General features: G+C 48.8%; 1 protein-coding gene and 1 long non-coding RNA gene across 4 annotated transcripts in view; both read left to right on the top strand.

The window, feature by feature from the left end:
• Positions 1 to 2552, top strand: part of ZBTB44 (zinc finger and BTB domain containing 44) — a 47505-nt gene extending 44953 nt beyond the window's left edge. The window contains exon 9 of one of the 3 annotated variants that reach the window (XR_012583984.1): positions 2428 to 2552. The gene's annotated coding sequence lies outside the window, so the exon portion shown is untranslated. Of the gene's footprint in view, positions 1 to 370; positions 766 to 845; positions 2379 to 2427 lie in introns of those variants that run through there. The other 2 variants (XR_012583983.1, XR_012583985.1) reach the window with 2 other exon arrangements.
• A 12026-nt stretch (positions 2553 to 14578) lies between these two features.
• LOC141732419 (uncharacterized) lies at positions 14579 to 18335 on the top strand. Its single transcript, XR_012584093.1, has 4 exons — positions 14579 to 14889; positions 15258 to 15416; positions 15795 to 15916; positions 17307 to 18335. It is a non-coding gene; the product is annotated as an uncharacterized LOC141732419 (long non-coding RNA).
• The last annotated feature ends 2373 nt before the right edge of the window (positions 18336 to 20708 follow it).

Genomic DNA, 20708 nt, shown 5'->3' with positions numbered 1-20708 from the left:
CGTTGATTGAATTGAAATTAATACAGAGAAAGAGCGAGCCAAAGAAAAAGACATGGCTTTGGGTTGGCTTGTTATGTTTTAAATAAATAAAAAAATGCTCAGGTCAGCCTCTTTTTCGAAAGTGAGCGCAAGCCCAGGGTGACAAATCTCCTTGAAGAACGGACAAAGTGAATCGCTCTTAAAAATTTTATTTGTATTAGAGGCAGAATTTTGTTTATCTTCTAAGGCTTACAGCTGCTTTTTTTTTTAAGTCTGACAGTGAGGAAATTCAATATGTTAATTTGCTCAAGTTCTTTCTACTTTAAAACTCTTTTTTTTAAAAAAAAAAACCCTGTTTACCACATTGTGTCATTGGGTTTTGTGGTTCCAGTGTCACTGATTCACGCCATCTGAGGAGAAGGCCCACGTCTGCCTGTGTGCATACACTCTATTTCCTCCCCTCGCCATCTGGCAGGCGCTCAGATGTTTTCGAGTGGAAGCGTAGGCAACGTGGCTGCTCGCATTGCACGGGCAGTGTCTGGTATCTCAGAGAGGGATGCTTCCTCAGAGTGAATAGCATTTGGATGCTCTCGAATTCACGTAAATTCAGGGAAATTCTTACTTTGGCTGGCTAAACTGGCAATCCGGAGTCCTGCCTGTGTTGTACAGGAGTTGTGCCCGGCTCATTTTCTGTGGTCTGTCTTGACAGAGGCAGGGTGCAATTACTGTTCAGTACCATTAATGGTTTTGTGTGGACTTGAGCTAACCTCCTGGAATTAATGCGCCGTTGTGAGGTAGGTGTATTGTTTGCATTGCCAGGGTGGATCTCTTATCGAAGAAATACTGTGGCTTTTCTGTTTCTCCAGGATTTCTCCTGTTGATACAGGGAATAACGCATCCAGGAAGGGATGAGGGATAGGAATGAAACCTGTCGTTTCTTTGCTTCTCCTCACCTTTTCCACCCTGAGTGGTAGGAGGCAGAGGAGCCTCGAGCTTGTTGCTTCCAGTGGGAGAGAAGCAAGCAGATTTTGGAGGCTCCTGCGCGAGATGGGTTTGCTACACATCCCACTGACATGTGTGCTCGCGTGAGTCATCCAGGGAATTCACTACCCCACATGCAACAGGTTCGGTGAGCGAAGTGCCAAAGAAAACCCGCGGAATATAGCAATTCATACACGCACACTCAGCTGTGATGAGTCCTTGTGCTGGATTCCCTGCCAGGTTTGCCACAAGTAGGCATTGGACGAGTGGCTTCATCCCCGGTAGCCTTGTGGAGGAAAAAAGCTTATTTAAAGCTACCTGCCTTAGCTGTTGAGTTTCCAAAGGCCACTCGTCTTTCCTGGGCCAGTAACTCGCGTTGCTATTGCCCTTGGCGTGCTGTTAGGTGCCGTGAAGAGTGTGGTCTGTGCAGCCATCTCCTTGTCCTTGCTTGCCTTTCCTGCTTGCTTCCTTCCGTCTGTTGCCGTGGATTCTGAGGGAGCAAGGAAAAACTGAAAGCTTGCACGGCCTCTGACATCTCTCCGAGCCAGGAATAAAGCACAGGGAGGTTAAATTTTACGTTTTGCTTAGCCTCCCCTCTGGAGGCATGAATAGAATTATAGGAGCTTGATCTATAGTGCGGCTAGGCAGCTGCGATGGGTGCTTTATTAAAGTCCGTAGCAATCAAGCTAACACAAACCAGAACCTTTCCCTGTAGCTTTATGTAACCCTTTAAAAAGTGATGGATGTTTTGCAGCAGGAGTGGGGGGAAATCAGTAGGTTAGGTCGAACTGCACAACATGATAACCAGAACAATTAATAGCACTTAATGTGAAATAGCAAGCTCTTGGCTCCTCAAATATTAGATTGTTTATAATCCAGGACAGGTCGCCTTTAAAGCATGGCTCTCATCAACAGGGTGGCTATAGAGGCCTCGGTACAATAAAGCTGTTCCGTGGAGATGATCCTTTTCGCTGTCTGTGATGTCTTAAGTAGTGTTTTTGCTACTGGTCTTGCCCCTCTTTTGTCTCAGCGCTATAGGAGCAATTCAGCTTTGGGGGAGGGAGCTGGATTCCTGTCTTTCCAGAACTGGCAGCTGAACTGTCAGCTGAACTCTGGTGGCAAAAGTGCCTTTTCCCCATCAGTTGCCATTTGTGCAAATTCACTGAATCAGCTGCAGCGCTGTAACTGGGCACGATCTGTTTTTGTCTTTATTGCTAGTGATGATGCCAGAAAGCCTGCAGCTTGAATTCCCATCTCAAAGTGGGTTTGCAGGACCCGTGTTCTGAAAAAGCCTTTCTTTTGTTTGCTGTCCAACACATAGAAACTCTGAGCTGGATGTTGGGAGAGACAAAGGATCTAACAACACAGAATGTAACTCGCTTGACATGCCAGGGCACATTTCCCCCCCAGCTTCAACACCTTGGCTATTTTGATCCCTTAATTAACCAGAGACATTCTGTTTTCTAGGTATCAGCTAATAGACCAGGCAGCCACTTATCTGTCTTCTTTCCTAAAGCCAGAGAAGGAGGAATCAAACCTCAGCAGGAAGAGGGAAGAATCAAACCACAGCAGGAGGAATCAAAGAGAAAGAGGTAATTCCTGCTGAACGAACGTCACTCTTACCAGGATATAAAAAAACCAGCCTCCTGGATCTCCTTACCATCTCGATCTCTGCAGGGCTCATGCAGAAACTTCGTGTTTTCTGCATTGCTGTCCGCTATTCTGGATTTCTCTTACACAGGGTGGAGCTGCATCATTTCAGGGTTTCTTGTGTTGTGAGATCGGCACAGAAGTGTTCTAGTGCGCTCAGAGGCTGAGGTCCTCATGCCTGCAATATTTTTTATACAACTGCATAAAATTCATGACTGTGTGTGGTTCTTGTTCAATCAGGGATGTCAAGTCCATCCTCTTTTCTCATTAAAGCTAACTTTATTCTTAAACTCCTGAAGGGAGACAAGAGGAATGAAGAAGTAGAGTTTTGGTTTTCTAACAGTGTCTTCAAAAGATAATTACTGGATTATTGTAATTATCCCCAAAGCAAGAATATAAAACCTGCAAAATTGGAAACCAATTTTCACTACAACTTTTTAATTTAGGAAGTAACTTTCTTTCTGAGTTGGCGGTTCATTTTGAGAAGATAGACTTTTTTTTTTTTGTTTTGACAAAATACCTCTATGGTTTTGAAATTGCCTCCTGAAAATATCTGATTTTTTCCCCATGATTTACCTTGCTATTAAAGGTTTTCTTCCTGACTCGGAAGACGAGGTAATTTCAGATCACGAACGTGTTTCACAAAGAGGATGCCGTTCCCTGCAGGACTCTGGCTTGGCCTTTTGGCAGACTTGGGAAGCCAGCGCTCCCTTACTTGCATTCAGGTCACGTTTGGTAGTTTGGCTTTGGGGCAGAGGGGGTTTTGTCACGGTTTGAAGACTAGAAAAGAAACCCTTCATTCCCCTTGTGAAAACCGAAAGGAACTGGGCTGGAAGACGGCAGCCCACCATAAACGTGCATCGAGAAGGGCAGGTATTCGCAGCCCTCTTTCGACTAAGCCATGTGTAGTTCCACTGCCACAACCATGGAGCAAAATGCTTGCCCTCCCTATTCTACTTACAGAAAACAAATATAATATCATTAGAGTAGAAGAGAGGCTGGACTTAGTAAATTGCATTAGCATATTGGCAGAGTTTAGATTCCTGTCCTGGAAGAGTATCCGTAACAAAACAATCTGCTTAATCACCCCTCGGTCCAGCAGCCTTGAGTGAGAAAAACCAGATTTTGCAAAGTAAAAGCAGTTCTGCTGTTACCTTTCCAGCCCGCTGTCCTTAAACAAAGCAGTTACATCTCTGCCTAACCTTGTGGTGAATGAACTTCAAGTCTCTAAGTCAAGTCTGAATTTAGCTTATGGTTTTTTATCTCCAGAGGTGTTTCATTAGCTCAATTACAAGTGACACGTTCCACTGTGCGCTGCTGACTGAAAAAACTCAGCCAACCTAAATCCCTCTCCAAATAGAATCCAATTAACCTCTTACTCCCCTTTCCTTTAATCCCCCATGCCTCATGACTTGTTCACAGCCACACCTTTTAAAGAAGACCAAAGTAAACTACCTGAGATAACGATGTACTTAACGACTGAGGTGTTTGTACTTGATTTCTTGGTTCGGTTGGGTTTGGGTGGATGCTGTTACTGTTTGCAAGGTGAGAGCCTATGTTTTTTGTGATAGTGTCCAGTTCTCTGTTGCACAACCCATCACTGGGACAAGTGCCTCACCGTCCCCATCTGTAAAAGACAGGCAGCGATCCTCAGTAACACGTAGAAAAGTTGTTGAACGCGTTGGACGCAGACCTCTGTGTAACTGCCGAGACCACCCAGGGACATAACTGTTGTTGCGAACGTGCTCGCTAACGATTCGGTTTGCTTATATGAACTTCGGATCCTGGTTAAGCATTGTTTTGAAGGTGCTTAAGGTGCCTGGGTGTTACACTGGCTTCCTGCTCGGGGCTGAGTTTTGCCCTAGATCCATTAATGTTTTGGCAGCAGTACTTCCTCGCTGGTGTTGTCAAGACAGTTAGATGCTGAAGTCATCAGGAAGGCATATAACCCTAAATGGATGGGTTGGATCGGTGACCTACTTTAACATACGAGTCTTGCACAAGTCTGACCTTCTCCCCACGATCCACCCTGAGACCTCAGCAGCACAAGCCATTTCAAAGCATCCCGTGTGCTGTCCTGGTCATATGTTGAAGTCTTACTCGCAGGGCAGCGAGTCCATCGGCTGGAGCCAGGAGCTGTGATTTGGAAACCCCGAGTGCTTGGTTTGGCTACAGCCTTGCTTTGCAAATCCACACAAACATCTCATTTTCTCCATTTTTTTTCCATTCTATCCACAGTCCGTGTCCTTCCTGAAGACCTTGTGCTGCCTGTGAATTAGTGGTAGGATTATTACCCGAATTTTGTCTGCTTGCATGCTTAAGTAGGCTCTCAAACTGGGTTGAGGTTTAGGCTGTAGCACTTGTTGGGTTTTGCTTTGTTAACAGGCGGTTATTTTTTAAAATAGTTCTGTTGTCGTCTTATAAGCATTTTCCTCCAAACGTGCCTACTGATCAGAACAGATTACAGCAGTGGTATGGGGTTACGCCCCATAAACTGAGGAATACAGTAAAAGACATACAGAAAAACGCAAATCTCATCCAATAAGGATGCTCTGTGTCTTTCGTGGTCTTGGATTGGCGTGATCCAACTCTACGTTCCAGTCAAAGCTACTTTTGGAAGTGTTGCTACAAACGGCACCATAAAATTTCATATCGTCGTTGGGTTTCACTTTTTATTCTTGTAGGTCTGAATAGCCTGACAAGCTTGGTCAACAACACGTGGTGTTTTGGTGGGGCAACACGGGCAGATCGTCCAGCCCGGTGCTGTATTTATATACGTGCGTGCGTTTGTGCAGCTCGCTGAGTGATAAAACAGGATGAATGCCCTGTAACGTGGGAAGGCAGCGACGAGGCTGTACTTAACTGCAAAGTCAATACTGAGAGAACTAGTCTGGTCAGGTTTTCCACTGGCAATTATCTATTTATTCTCTTCGCATAACATCTCTCTAAATCCTTTTTTGGCTTTTCTGCTTTTGTTTCCCCTTTCCAACCCTAAGCTGAGCATCCATCCTTCCTATCTTTTGCTGTCTAAAGCCCGTCTCTCGCCAGTGGTCCCAGCGGCCTTCAGACAGAGCGCACGTCTCCCCGCTTCCCTCGTCATGGAAAACGGCAGCCTTCTCCTCCCTTCGCCGCACCCCCGGGCAGCTCGGGACTGTTGGCTGCTAACTTAGGCAGTTTCTCTGCTCTGGGCCCAGCTGATGTGTCTGGGTTTTACGTAGCAATGGGCCCGATCCCAACCCTGATCTAAGCCTGCCTAGAGGAGCTTTCCCCGTCTCCTGAACGAAGCTGGGACGTTCACAGGTCTCTGTCCGGTTCAAAGCATGGGTGAACCACGTCCCTCGGTGCTTTGGGCTGTTTGAAATCCGCACAGCATTTCGCTGGCTTTAGCCGATGTCTTCATTTAACGTTCTCTGTTCTTGGCGATGTTTTGTTTCTGCCCATCCCCTTAAGAGGTCAAGTGCTTCCACAGGGAGGTTAGCCTGTAGTTTTCCATGCAAGCAGACTGCTCCGCGCACGAGTGAATTTGCTCTGTGATAATACAGCCAAGCAGGCAAAACCACAAGTAAATCAGACTGGGTTTTTTTCCCACTTTTAATAACAGTTTACTATTCTGTAAGTGCATGTAAAGCACATGCCCTATTCCCCCAGCCAAGGAGCTTGACAGCTTGTCAGCAAGAACTACCATAGGTCTAGAGTGACTGATTTATACAAGTAAAAGCACACGTGCCAAGACCTGGCAGCAGCTTGCTCCTTCTTTTTCTTTTTTTTTTGTCACAACTTGGCAACCCTCTCTCTTCTCCTTCATCCAAACTTTTGCCTTTTATAGTCTTTGAATAACGCCTTCTTTTTATTATTTTTTTTTTAATGTATGTAGCTGTTTCCCCCTCCCTTCTCTTTCAGCCGTTTGCTCTCCTTATCTGAGTTGGCCATGGGACAGGAGATCTTGGCTTCACAACAAGGAGTTTTTGACTTGAGTGCACACAGTCACAAACCTGAGTGCACAAGGACTCGTATTTTTGTGCATGGGAGCATCAGGGCTCCATAACTCTTTCTGACCTGTGCTCGGATATTCCCATGCTCGTGTGATGTACATGCTTGTGCTAAAACTCATCTTCCTTCGTAGAAACGTGTGCCCATCCCTGAGCTCACGCTGGAGCAATCAACCGTTTATTAGCATTGATTCTCGCGTTCTCAGTATGGAACACTCATTTAACGAATGCATATCCAAGTGGGAATTCTTGCACACGTGCACATACACAGAAGCGTAAGCTACCCTGTGGCCTCCAACATAGATTCAAACTTGATTATGTACGAAGGTTTATTGATTTGCTCTTTCTCACTCAAGCCTATATGCAGGTACAGGCTCATGCACAGCTGTGCAGCCACGCGCTTTTTCAGACACACGCATTCTTAGGCACAGACAGTCTCTCACACATAAGCTTATAGATTTATGATTTGTTGTGAGAGTGGAAAACAGCTGCTGCAGGCTAATCAAATACAGCAGAAGATTTAATGCAAAATATTGAAAAACACTGTCTGGTAGGAGGGTGAAATTCTTAAAAACACGCTGGTCTCATGGCGCTCGGCCAGCGCAAGAAGATTTGCACCTGGCCATGATAAACGTCAGCAGCGGGTCTGGAGGAGGCTGCTTCACCCTTAGAGGGCTGCCAGATCCACGGGCTAAAATTCACATCGGGTTTGGCCCTGCGGATAAGAATTCCGAGGCTGTGGTTTTCCAGGGGCATGCAAGCAGAGCTGCTTAGCGTGGACTGGTGGGAAAGAAGAGTAGTCCGACTCGAGCGCAAGGTTTGCAGCACATTGGCGGAGCAGGTCGGAGTTCTCGCTACCGGCTCACTTCTGCCCGCCTCTGTGGACGCATGGGAAGCCTGTTTCTCCAGGGCTGTCGGTTCAGCACCTTTCACCAGTTCGGCTGAGGCTGCGAAGGCTTGGAAATAATTAACTGCAAAGGAAAGAATTTCATCTCAGGTTTCTGCTGACTGACGACACAGGCAATTTATGATGCCACAAGAAGCTCAGGCTGGGATTATTTCTGTGTAACTCCCAACGCTGCCGCTTGGCAGCTTAGTGACTGTATTGGAAGTGACTGAACTAGATTAGTACCTTGTGGATTTGAACTACAGACTTCCACGAGTTTGGAGTTCTGGGGCTCAGCTTAGCTGAGTACAGACTAGAGCTGCGGCACTTGCAACGTCCTCATCTCCCTTTCCTGGTGATTTCTCAGCACAGCTCTCCCCTTTCTCACCCGGCAGGTATGATCTCACTCGTCCATTTCCAAAGGTGAGACTGCAACGGGCTGGGCTGTGAAAATAGCGAAGAATCAGCGTCCTTCCCGTGAAACGTTGGCTTGGCAGCCTCAGTGGGTCTGTGATGCTGCTCGCTCTGTGGAAAACGAAGCGAGCGGCTCCTGCTTCCTTGGGTGCTAGGCAGAGAAAACGTGATACCCGAGCAGGGCGCTCAGATGTTGCGGCTAAAGGACGGGTGTATTTTGTTCCTGTCTGCTCCTGGTCTGCAACAGGAGATGAGAGGCTCCTGCTCCGGTAGTGGTTTCCGCTGCACACCCAGAGATGGCTCTTTTGCAGTCGATGGTTGTGGGTTTAATCCCTGTTATTTACCTGCAAACGTGTAGCAGTCTTTCTGTTTGGAGATGCCACAGGCTGAACCAGCAGGTCAGTTCTCTGGGCACCCCGCTGTGAGCTGAGAGAGAAGGTTTTCCAAAGAGCAGGGCCATGGGGCAGTGGGGCCAAGCCCGCTGATTTTGCACGTGTCTTCAGACAGCAACTTACCCCCAGTTCTTCCTGGATCTGTCCTACCCACATGTGCTGCGAATACCTCCCTATCTTCGCTGTGTCTTTTGAAATCAGCAGGTGAGCTGTGCTGTTCAGTCTGTTCTTTGCAGTGAGACACCAACTGCGCATCTACATGTTGGTGAACCAACAGCTCTCTGACTCACGGCTGATGGGCTCCGCGCTGCCAAGGAGCCCAGATTCCCTTTCTCCATGGGTAGACAGCCCTGGGTGGCATGAAGTACACATTGAAAGGCGCCGTCCGTGGATACGAGAAGCATCTGTTCCTTCCAGATGTTCAGTCACCTCATTGTTTGTTAGATTTGAGGACAGGAACCCCCTTCAGTTATGTGAGACACTCACTGTTCTCAGACGTCCGGGAGAGCGTGTGGGGTGGGGGGAGAATTGGCTTCGTGTGACACCAGCAAGGAATAGAGGCAGAGGTTTCGTGCTTTTTGGAAAACACTTGAAAGGCCTTTGAGCTCTGGCTAATCTCCATTGTTCGTGTGTTTTCCGGCAGCAGAATGCGAGAGGAAGAACGGAAAGAGGCAAGAGAGCAGAGCTGAAAATTAGAACTGGAAGCCTTTCTTGTGCTCAGGCGAGCTTGGCAGAATCCGTCGTGGCAAATGGAGCTGGATGCAACAGAATCCAGGCTTAAGCTTGGCTCAGATCTTAGACCCAGCAGAGCCTCCTTCCATCTGCAGGAGCTTTGTGAGTAGATGAATGCATTTCAGCCAGCCTCACAGAACCAGACGCGAGTGCAGCTGCTGAATTCAGCTGTGGAACAGGGCAAAGGCTGGCGTTGCCCCAGTTTGTGGACTTTTTGCCCACAGCCATTTTATGCCTTTGATTTTTCTACAGGCTTATTGTCTTCTTCCGTCGGAGATCAAACAAGAGTGTTAGAGCTACAACAGACGTCGCAAGCTTTGACCCATTAATATGCAAAATGCATATTTTTGCAGCAATATGCTGCAAAATGCCATGCACAAAGTTGCCTGTAAATGTTCAGCGGAGCTGTGTATTGTGCCTGAAATGCACTGAATTCCACGTTAAACCTTTAATCCCCTCCACTCCCAGCACGCTGCGTTTTAGCACTCTACGGGCTATTTGCAGGGCGCCATTTTGGTCTGTCCGCATCCTTATATCCTAGCTGTCGGGTGGGTGGTTTGAGATACATGGTTCCCATCTGGGTTTCTTTTCTGACGGAGAGACATTTCTAAGTCCAGCAAAACCTAAACCAGACATGACTTGAGGAATAGAGGTAGCGGGGGTCTTTATTTTTCTGTAAGGGTTCAACCAGGTACAGACTAGAGCAAGGCCAGAGTAGAAACCTGACGTTGTCTAGAGAAGCACCAGAAAGAGCTGTCTCTTCAGTGTATCGCTTCTGTCCACTGAGGGAAAACCCTGTGCAGCCCCCGAACTTTCCCACTCAATACTTGTTCCCTTTCCTCTGCAACAGCAGAAAAGCTTTGTTAAAAAAAAAGAGTCGTTTTCAATTCAAGATTTTAAATGTTTTGTTCCTGACGGTGAGTCAATGATTTTTCCAGTCCCTCCCCCACAATAAACAAGTGCAGGCTGAGTGTGGTCCAGAGGAAAATGTGAGTTACACATGTCCTGGCCACATGCTTCTCCGGTACCGATGATAACCATATGGTGGCTTTTAGACCCCAGCTCTCCAACGAGGAGAAGCGTTAGCAAGAATCAGTGCAAACTCCTGCAGAGTAGATACATAACCCAGCCTTGCCTGTAGCTGCTCGCGTGTGCCCAGCAAACACCTTCATGACTTAGTATGGTTGTAGTACCTCATTTTCTAGTTCAGCTTCACCTAAGCTGAGGAGGATTGGGCTAATGAGCTTGGTTAAGAAACTCCTGGAGTACAGGAACCCTCCTGTAACAAACTCTCGACGCTGAGCCCACAGCTCCTATATTGCACTTCTCTGCTCCAGCACTTTGCTCGGGAGAGAGAAGCGTACGGCCCATCTCCGCTCCTTTCCGAGTGAGCACGGAAAGTGTATTTTCCGTTCTGGGAAAGGAAAATAGAGGGGTTGGGGAAGGGCAGAGGCAGGCCTTGGGCTAATTTCAAGGTTTAGGGGCAAACCAAATACAATAGGTACATTATAATTTTGGCACCTCGCTCACTCAGGAGGCAAATACAGGCTCCCGTCCCTAGCTAGAACAGCCCATCAATTGCTTGTCAAATTTGAGGACTGTCATAGAAGCAGCCCTGTCCCAAAACCAGTACGGGGATCACAGCGTGCAACAGGCCCCCAGAGGGTGTCATACCGTTACGCCCTTGCCTGATACTGCTTGCGTAGCATGTGTGCAGGGCTCTTGGCTCCCCACAAGTTAGCATCGTCACCACCATTTTCTGCAGAGCAATAAGAAAGCTGAAGTCCGGGTATCCCAGAAGACGTTATTCCCATCACGACCTGAATAACCTGGAAGATTGTGTCATGGAAGAAGGTCCTCTCACTTTGAGGCTGCTGTTTTAGTTTCCCTTCCTCCCAGCTTGCCCTGGCCATTGCTCACAGATTGAGATTTCCCCATGCGTGGTGTCCCATTCCTCTTCAAAAACAGCTAGTCCCTGCAAGAACTCCGAATCTCACCTACCTGTGTTTCTACTTCCTTATTTTGAGCTACCAGGGGAGCAAACAGGAGGAGGTTCATCGATTATTTTTAGCGTAAAATCTCAGCTAGGTAACCTTTATTAAAGCTAAGCTAAATACACAGCAAACATAAGCTTTACTCAGGCAGCAGTTCACAGGAACTTGGCAGAGGCCTGCCTGCGTTTCAGAATCCTTGTCCTTTTTCTAGATGAAAGCCCTGCAGAAGGATTTGTTTTTCAGACAGAAGGCAAGCCAAGTTGGTGATTTCATCCCAAGGCAGGCTGTGTCAAGCTGGTCCTATTCAAACACGCAGGAAATCAACCTTGGAGCTCGTTCAGAAATGAGGATGGAGAGTGGGGGTAGAGAGGGGGGCCCTGAGGAGGACAAGATCTTGGATTCGGAAACAGAGCTCGGAACAAGCAGGGAAGATACCTGCTGTCAGCGTAGCGCCGTAGGGATCCGTCCCTCGCCCTTTGAAGGATTAACTGGCAAGGCTTCAAGTTGCATTTCTTGATTTCCAGCTCTTCCAAGAAGCTGTCCCATCTCTGTCCTCACGGAGCCCTGCGAGGGACATGCGCAGCACCGCTCTGATAAGAGGTCAGGTGGCTACCACAGGCGAAGGCAGATTTTCTCAGAGTCCCCTCATTCCTGTACATTTTTTTCAGGTTAAAGCAATCATTGTCTCATTAAAGCAGTTGCTTTCTGAGCGTAAATGTGGATTACTGAGAAGAGGAGGAGAGAGGGCTTGCTCTGAACAAGGGAAGTGGGGAGAGGGGAGAAGGAAATGGAAATAAGACTCTTGTGAAGTCGTTCTTTACAAGCTGGTGTAACGATCTCCACTTAAACATTTGTTCAGCAGCTATACAGTACCGGTGGTAAGAGGGGAGGCAACGGATGGCAGGATTCAGACCATTTGTTCTTGGGTCTGCGGCAAAATCTCTGAGATCTTTGGACAGTCCCTTCCCGGGCAGCGAGGGAAGCCCGGAGGAGAAAAACTTGGCGTCGTTTTATCTGCCGCATTTCTGCAGCTGCACGCTTGCCTGTTGATCGGCGAAGATATCGCTCCAAGAACCTCCAGTGCCGTGCAGCATTTTGAGTACAGCTAATCACATGGGAAATTAGTGAGAGAAACCTGCCTGGGATATATGTGCGAATGTGTATAATTCTTCATCCCTAAATAACATCTCAGCGAGGCAGGCAGAGTTTGCTGTCACTGCTAGAAAAACCTCAGACCTGCCCCGTTGCACTTAGTCTGCCTAAAGAAGAACTTCAAGGACTCCAGTCCTTCCTTTCTAGCAATTGCTTTCATGGATCCAGATTTTAGCGGTTTGGGTTTTTTTTTTTTAAATCAAGCACTTTCTGATGTGAATAATACCAACAAAATGTTTGCAACTTGGCCTGGAGGATGGGAAAAATGCAGACACCAAAAGACCAGGCGGTTTCTTAACGTCGATGCTCATTAGGTACTTTTTAACATTAGTGGCTGGTGCTGGAATCTGCCCACGCAGGCTGGAGGCTGAGGAAATATTATTTGAACACATCTGCTCCAAGAGATACTGTCAGACTTGGGGAGCATCTTGTGGTAATTAGGGGAATTCGTTTCCTTGTACAGTCCAGCAGAGTTTTTTCCTGATTGGTTGTTTTTTTTTTCAGTTTGTGAGATCAAAACACAAATAAAAATTTGATTTTCTGCATTTTTTTTCCCCAACAACTGAAGGGCTCCTGGGCAATACTAAGCCCCTGTGTTCACGTAGCGCCTTCTTCCCTGCCGCGAAGCACCTGGCAAAGCTGGGTAAGAAGTATTTTGGAAGTAAAGGAGGAGAAATTCACAGCCACGGGCTCAAAATACAACGTAGAGTTGTAGACTGTAATTGCCTTTCCCCTTTCTCGTCCCTGCCGTATCTTCTGCCTCCTCATTTACCAGCCTACACGTGTGCATCTGCTCTCCAGATAGAAAGCCCCCAGTGCAGGGGGCAGAGCAGACCGGTTGTCTGCTTTCGGCTCTCCTTTCCAAAATGCTGCCCTGAGCTCTCCCCTGATGGCTGTTGTTCGAGCGGTCCGCAATTAGTCTTGAAAGAAAGGGGTTGAATCGGATCAACCAGAAGATGTCCCAGGCCAGAAATGCCTTCTTTCTCCTGCTCTTGCCAAAGGCAGGGTGGTACCCATCTTCCCCAACTCAAAACTCCATCCATCTCTCCAAAACTCTACTCGTCTCTCCGTGAGAAGTACTTCACAAAATCTTTTAAAGAAGAGGACAGCTTTAAGCCCCTCTCTTCTTTTTTTTTCTGAAAAAGGGGCCTTTAATATGGTTTAATTAAAAGCTCATTTGATGTCGCTTTTGAAATTCTGTGCATTTTGTTTCCATTCTTACTCTTTTGTGTGTTTAAATCAGTACATTTCCAAATAAGGTTTTGGTGTGCTCACCGCAGATCTCTGTACTCACTCCTTGAACCTTAATGCTTTTTGTAGCGTGGAGCAGTGACAGGGTTATGTTAACCTCTCTGCTTCACTGGGCACATTTGTTCCCTCAAAATCAACACAGCAGCTGTAGGCACTGACATCTGAAACAGTCCTGGCTCTCTTTATGGCACGGAGTTTCTCTTTGGGGTATGTGGATTGCACGGAGTGCCTTGCAATGAACACAAGCCAGAAAAGCAGGTGCTCAAGGGCGATGAACCCCTTAGGAAAATGTAGGCTTTTGGGCGGTTCTCTTGTTGGCTGGTCTTCACATCTGAATAGGCGAGTGCTGCCTTCTGCGACAGAGCCGTGGCTGAGAAGCTGCCCTGCGTCAGCTTCTGAGGTAGCATCTCCTGCCCCACAGCCACCCCAAGGTGCCCACAGGGCAGACGCCTAATCCTGGCATCAGAGCTTCAGCACAGGGAAGTGGCGTGGCTTGCACAGAGCCAGGAGCCAAACACAGGTTGGGTGACTCCTGGTTGGGCTGGCTACCTGGTCATCTGGGAGCTAGCCCGTGGGGCAGTGGCGTGGAGGAAGCTGCTTGGGCAGCTGACTCGCTCCAGAAGGACACGGAGCTGTTGGAGCGGGGCCAGAGGAGGCCCCGGAGATGCTGGGAGGGCTGGAGCCCCTCTGCTGGGAGGACAGGCTGAGAGAGCTGGGGGGGTTCAGCCTGGAGAAGAGAAGGCTCCGCGGAGACCTTCCAGCCCCTTCCAGTCCCTCAAGGGGCTCCAGGAAAGCTGGGGAGGGACTCTGGAGCAGGGAGGAGGGCCATGGGACGAGGGGGAAGGGTTTTACACTGAAAGAGGGGAGATTGAGATGAGATGTGGGGAAGAAATCGTTTGGTGTGAGGGCGGTGAGCCCCTGGAACAGAGAAGCTGTGGCTGCCCCATCCCTGGAGGGGTTCAAGGCCAGGTTGGCCGGGGCTTGGAGCAACCTGGGCTGGTGGGAGGTGTCCCTGCCCATGGGCATCATGCCCATCAACGACGTGATCTTTAGTGTCCCTTCCAGCTGTAACCATGCTGTGGTTCTATAATTCTGTGATTGGGTGTACGCTGGGCTCTGTATGTCTGTAGTGGGGACAAGTGGGTTCCCTTCAGGCCAGGCTCGGTTTGGAGCCAGGTGCAGTTTGAGCCCAATCTGCCAATTAGGCTAAAGAGGAGCACCTGGCTGGGCTTAAATACCGCTTCTCGGGGGAGGAGAGCTGCCCAGTCTTGCCCGCTGCATGGTGGGCTTCTGCAGCCCTTCCTGGGGAACTGGAACCTGGAAGGAGGAGGACGGCGGCGGGAGCTCCAAACAGGACTATGGTTTTGCAGGAGATGAAAGTTGGAGGCTCCGGCTGAAATCCAAGAGACTAAGCTGTGCTGCTTTTGGGATCCTGTGGTTGGTAACACGCAGGAAAATCAAGGTGGGAGGTGAGTGGAACAGTGTAACGCTGAAGTACAAATGCTATTTGAATTGGGGAGGGATGAGGCTGTGCAGTGACTCTCTTTCTATCTGATCGCGCTCTGGGGAGTGGAGAGCTAGGGAATGCCCTCTCTAGGGAATGCTGCTGGGAGAGGAGGCAAGGGTATGTGTGTTTTAGCTTTTGAAAAAGCCCTCGCTTTGAGGCAGCAAAGGCTGCCTAGAAAAAGCCTGAGTTGGGGCCAAGATCTAGGGAACTTGCAAAAGTAATGCAGGGTTTCCCCCGACTCCTTACTTTCCATTTCTAGCTTGACCAGCAGCTAGAGCCCTTCCTTGTGTGGCCAGGGATCTAGAAGCCCTTTTTTCCTCCCCAAAACAGGAGCAGATAACACCAACAACAAATGGCCGTTTTGAAAAACTGAGGCTTTCGACGGAGCAGCTCTCTGTCTTGTGTCCGGATGAACACGCTGGGAGGACGACGCCATCAAAAGGTGCCCGAAGCGCTGAGACGGCGCAGCCGATACAAAGGCGGTGAAAGGTAAGGGGAAGAATTAACTTGTGGGAGCCGTTTCAGATGCTGGGGAGGTGGGCTCGGAGGGTGAGGGTGCTGCTTAGTGCAGTGCCTTTTGCCTGCACCGTGATCGTGTCAGTGCTGAGATCTGAATAGTTTTAATTTTATTTCTAAATTCATGCGTTGGGCACAGATCATAAAAATCAGTGATGCGGTTGCCCAGTGGAGATGAAAGCTGCTTACCTGATGTGTACGGTGAATAACAATGAGAATTAAGTTGCACGTTTCTGCTATTCGAGATGGATGAAGCTCTGCCACGAAATGGTGGTTTTCCTGAAGTTTTGTCTGTTCCTTAGCGCCCGTGTTGTTAATCTTCATATGGCTTTTCTGTTTGTTTCTTCCCAGCCTTTGGAAGCCAAATGCTCAGAGGTGGCGCCCGGCATCTCTCCGTATTAGTTTTGAAACGGGGAAGATTGCGACCCAGAAGTAAGGAATTCGGCAGCTTCCTATGGGTGTGCTGAGAGGAGGTATGGTTATGGGGGGGTCTCTCAATTAAGGGGGAGCCTGTGTGACATTCCTGGGTGTAGTTCTGTGTGTGGCATGACTAATGGAGAGCCCTCCCAGGACAGGGGAAATGGAAGCAGCGGTCATGGGGCTTGTGTCTTCAGGAGTCATTTTTTGTTGGCTGATACTAAGAAATGAGTGGTTGTCATGGTTACCGGCCTCCCTTTCCTGGTCTTGCCAAATGCCTTCTCTGGAGCTTCGGGCTTGGAGCGGGATTCAGTGTTTCTCTCCTGTTGAGATCACGCTCTGATCCAAGCGCCTTGAATTTCAAACGTGCCTACTTTGTCACGCCGGTGTGACGTTTACGTGTGCTTGGGTATCTCGGGAGCCTTTGGTGCCCCTCTCCTCTTACTGATCCTTTCCCTGAAGAACAGGGAAGAAGTGAATGGAATAAAAATCAGCTGCAGGGATACTTAGGGATGCAGCCCCACGTTTGCAAGTTGGGCAGAGGCGTAGGGTGTCTGGGTGGGCCTGTGGGGTCTTGGTTCTCTGTACGTGGGCTCAGGGGCTCGGTACAGGTGGTGCCTCCCGTGGAAAAGCTTTAAGGGATCAGCAGATCTTCTCTCTCATTCTTGTTTTCTATGTTCAAACCACAACATGTCTAGTTATGAAGTGACCTGAACCACGGAGGTCAGTCTTAGCAAAGCTTTTGGCTTGAATCTGGCTTCCCCCTCCCCTTTTTTTTTTTTTCTTTCTTTTTTCCCTTCAATGCCAGTAGAGCAAGCTTGAGTGAGAGGTGAACAGGTCAACAAGGGGTCTGTTTGGGTTGGGGGTTTTTTTGAGCTGGGTTTGGTTGGCATGGCTTTAGACGGGGAGCTTAGCTCCGAAAAAGGGCTCGTGCGAGTTGTGCTGGAGTCCCCTGCAGCAGGGGGATGGCAGGGATCGCAGCAGGCCGTGCTGCGGAAATTCTTGGAGTAGGGAGAAGGTGAAGAGTCTCAAAGGAAACATGAGGTCATTTCCCTTTTAACTTAGTACATTTCAGAGATATTTTAACAATTAATCAATATCTAAATCTGCACTCCATTATAGGGCTTGGCAACGTGTTATTTTATGGTCTAACAAATGGGAGCCTGCGTGTGCTAATAGGTTGAGTCCCTGAGCTACGCTAAAGGTTACTATCACATGGCAAGGGATAACTTGCTCCTCCCTGCCTCTTCTGAGATGAGGTCAATTACGTTTACCATTTATGGAAGATATTGTCCCAATTAAAATGACGAGGATGCAAGGAATCCACTTTTGCTTTCTGTATTTTAAACTTTTAAAGTAATAATCACTACCAAAAATCTGGGAATGAGGGGCAGGGGAATCACTTTGCGTAGCAAGCCAAGTGTTACGACATAGCTTTGGCTTCAGGCACCGAGGCTGCTGCTGAGCCCCTTCAGAGCCCGTGCTGGAACATCTGGTCCATCTCCTGACGGAAGGTCAGCCTCAACAGCCGGGCAACGGAGTCCGGTCCCGACTACTGCACGAGTGCCCAGACTGTGGGGGCTGAACAGCTGTGTCTGCTGTACTCGGCGCGGAGCTGGGAGTCTGCATCGCTCGGGGTGCTCCTGGGGAAAGAGCTCAGCTGGCGAGGTCGCGCTGGGAGGTGCGGGCTGCAGATTGGCATCCTCCATTCTCCTCCTACCTCCTGGATGGGCTTCAGCGCCTCGGAGCAGAGTGCCGGGCTCGCAGGCTGCCTGGGCTTCCCCAGCCCTCCAGACAGGGTCCTGGTGAGGTGTTCTTGGCACGTAAGGAGGCCTTGTGGTTAGGGCCGTGATCCCTTTCTGTATTGCTGGCTCTACTGGCCAACATCACCAGCTATAATTATTGCTCTGCCCTGCTTACCAGGTTAAAAACAAGCTTGGCTCTCCCATCCTTTGGATGAACTGACCTGCTGCCCATAATTTTTCAGGATGATGTTCATTATTTATGTTTTATTTTTTCACACCTTCCCCTTCATTCTCCAAAAAGCTGGATCGTGCTTCTCTAACTTCTGTCCGGAGGCTTATTTGGAGTAGTGGACAGTGAGCAGCTCCCGGCAGTCCTGTTAGCTATCCCAGGCCCCTCTGGAGGTGGAGAGGGAATTGCCCGCTGCGTCTGCATGAGGGGTTATCGGTGAACAGCGTCACGGGAGTGTAAAGGCATAAGTCATTTAATTAGCATTAATAGGGCAATTATTATCTTAATAAAATGACTGATTATGACACTGAAGTTGTAGTTGAGGCTTAACAGCTGCAGCAGCCCGACTGAATCGTATGTTTGTTAATCCTCAGTGAGGGTGTTCTATTTCACTGAGTGATGTTTATTTAACATGCAATAAGTGTCTTAGTGAATGTCTATTAAAGGCATATGTGGAAACCTTAATTTGAAGCATTACAGAAGAGAGTGAGACTGTTCAATTCATAAAATCCTATTTAAACACTGTGAGCTCCAAAAGCCGGCCAGTGCCAAAGCAAACTGTATCCTGTAAGCTCTGTGCCAGATGTCTCATGTGGGGTATACTCAAGGTCCAAAGAAAATAAGGTCTGAAGGGAACAGTTTGGCCATTGAATCTCCAATCCAGCCTATATAAAGGGGTTTCGTTTCCATTCAGGAAATACAAACCTCTTCTATATGGCTCCTGTTCAAAGTGTGTTTGCTGAACGATCCTTCCCAGCAGCAGTGATTCTCAGTAACACCCACGCCTGTGAGCAGAAACTAGAGCTGGTGGGAAGGTTTGGGAAATATCCTAAACCTCTCTCTAAGTTTCTGAGAAAGAAGAGACAGTCAACCAGTCAGAGGTGTCTCTGGTGTTTCACGTGGCACCAACTAGTGCCTGGCCCGGTGTTAGGCACACCAGCTGTTCTGGTGGTGGTCTGGGTCAGATGCGAAACGAAGCCTTAGCCAGCCTGAGTTTATCTTTCTTGTCTGTCCTGTCACTTGAGGTGACTTGCTACCGTGGCTCGTCGTGCTTTGGGCAGGGCGCTCCGGGATATCGGAGAATTCACCTTTGGGAGAGCGAGATGGTGACCCTGGAGAGCCTGACTTCACTCTGAACCTGGCCTGTTTCTTTCTGGGTGCCTCTGTATGGTATTTTGCAGGTAGATGCATGTTCGTTTTGCCTGCACTCAGAGACGTTTGGACGTGAACCAGGCCTGAACTGGCACCCTGTAGCAGCGGTGAACTCAGTTGAGAGGTGGGATCCTTTAGTGCTGATTTGGCGCTGAGTTAACGCAGCCACAGGACTTCCAGTTGGCTCGGGCACAGGCATAGCACATGTATAGACGTGACACGGGTTGTATCTTGAGCTTCTCTGAGTTTTGTGGCAATTCAGCTCCAAATCCAAATGTATGAACTCTGATGCCAACCCTCTGGGCCAGGACCGGGACGTGTGCTCAGCTTTCCTTCCACCCATCCGTGAACCCTTTCCTCTGGGTGTGGGAGGGATGGGCAGCCCTGGCAGCCGTCACAGGGTGAGCTGTGTTCGCTTTGGGTGAAATGCAGTCATCGGAGGGACCGAAGCTTAAGGCTCCTGGGAGCTATTGCCAGCCCTGCGCTGTTTCCTCGGGTGAGGAAACGTCATCTCTGTGAAACATATTTGCTGGGGTGAAGCATGTCTGTATGAGGTCATCTGCTGTAATAGTAATGTCTTTTCTCGTTACAAAGGTGGTTCTGAAGTATTGTCCTGTCTTGGAGAAGGAAACAGAGGGGCTGAGAGGATTGTCTGAGGCTATTTGAGATTTTGGCAGACTGGCATGGAAGCTGTCTCTTGTCCAAGAGAGGCCATTCAGATCCTGTACGGACAAGACTGTCTTCTCCCTCATCCCTGGCTCCTGTTGCCTATAACTCATGCGTTCTGTCAGTTGTGGTGTAAGGTATGGTTGAAACAGCTTTCCAGCTTGCTCAGCTCTGCTTGCTGCTCTGACCACATCCCTGGCCTAGGTGCCAGCAAGCCTGGCGGCAAATGCCAGGACATACTGCGCCCGGTCCGTACCAGCTTTGCTTGGGGGTGGGAGTCTTGCTGAACCCATCCCAGCCGCTGTGTGGGGCCGGAGACCCTGCCAGTCTTGGCTAACAATTTACCTTTCCTTGCTTTGAAATCTCTTCAGGGCCATAGGCACAGTCGAAACATGGGATAAATATTCCGAGTGGCTTGATCTATAGGAACAAACGCACGGGGGAGGGAATGAGTTCATCTCCTCCGTGCTCTTGGCCATGGCAGGGCTGTTCCTATATTCCCCCGCGTGCCACAGTGGGGTGACAGGCTGGTTGCAGGGAGAACGTTCTGTCCCTTCCCTGGAAGAAGAGATTCATCTGAACCTTCCTCCTGGGAGCAGTCCTTGGTAGGCAGCTGAAACTTTCCTTTTCCTCTCGTCCCATGACTGCTAGGGAATATCCACTCCCTTGCATTGTCCAGAATAATTCCACTGTCCAGAGGATTAGCGTGTTTCAGTATGTGTAGGCTGGCTGTTTCCTTTCTTGCACTTTTTAGCTGCTCTCTCCCAAGCTGGTGCCTACAGCCCTTAATAATTTCTCTTGTTCTCTGAATAGCAGGTCGTTGCAGCTTACCTGCAGGCCTGCTTTAAAAATGAAGCAAAGCACGTCTCTGCTCCTTCCCTGCCTCTGCCCCAGCCCCAGTGACTGCGGCTGTGATTGCGCTGTGCAACGTGCAGCCCTTCTAAAACACTTCTGGTAAGAGAACAGAAGCGAAGTGGATCCTCATGACCTTGGCCTCAAAGGCGTCTTAGCTTGGTGTCTAAACCAGCCTGCAGGCTTTCCAGTCCTATCAAGCCC

The sequence above is a fragment of the Larus michahellis genome, chromosome 17, assembly GCF_964199755.1.
Source record: "Larus michahellis chromosome 17, bLarMic1.1, whole genome shotgun sequence".
Classification (NCBI taxonomy): Eukaryota; Metazoa; Chordata; class Aves; order Charadriiformes; family Laridae; genus Larus; species Larus michahellis.
The sequence above is the reverse complement of the archived record's forward strand: the minus strand, read 5'-3'. Positions and strand labels throughout refer to the sequence as shown.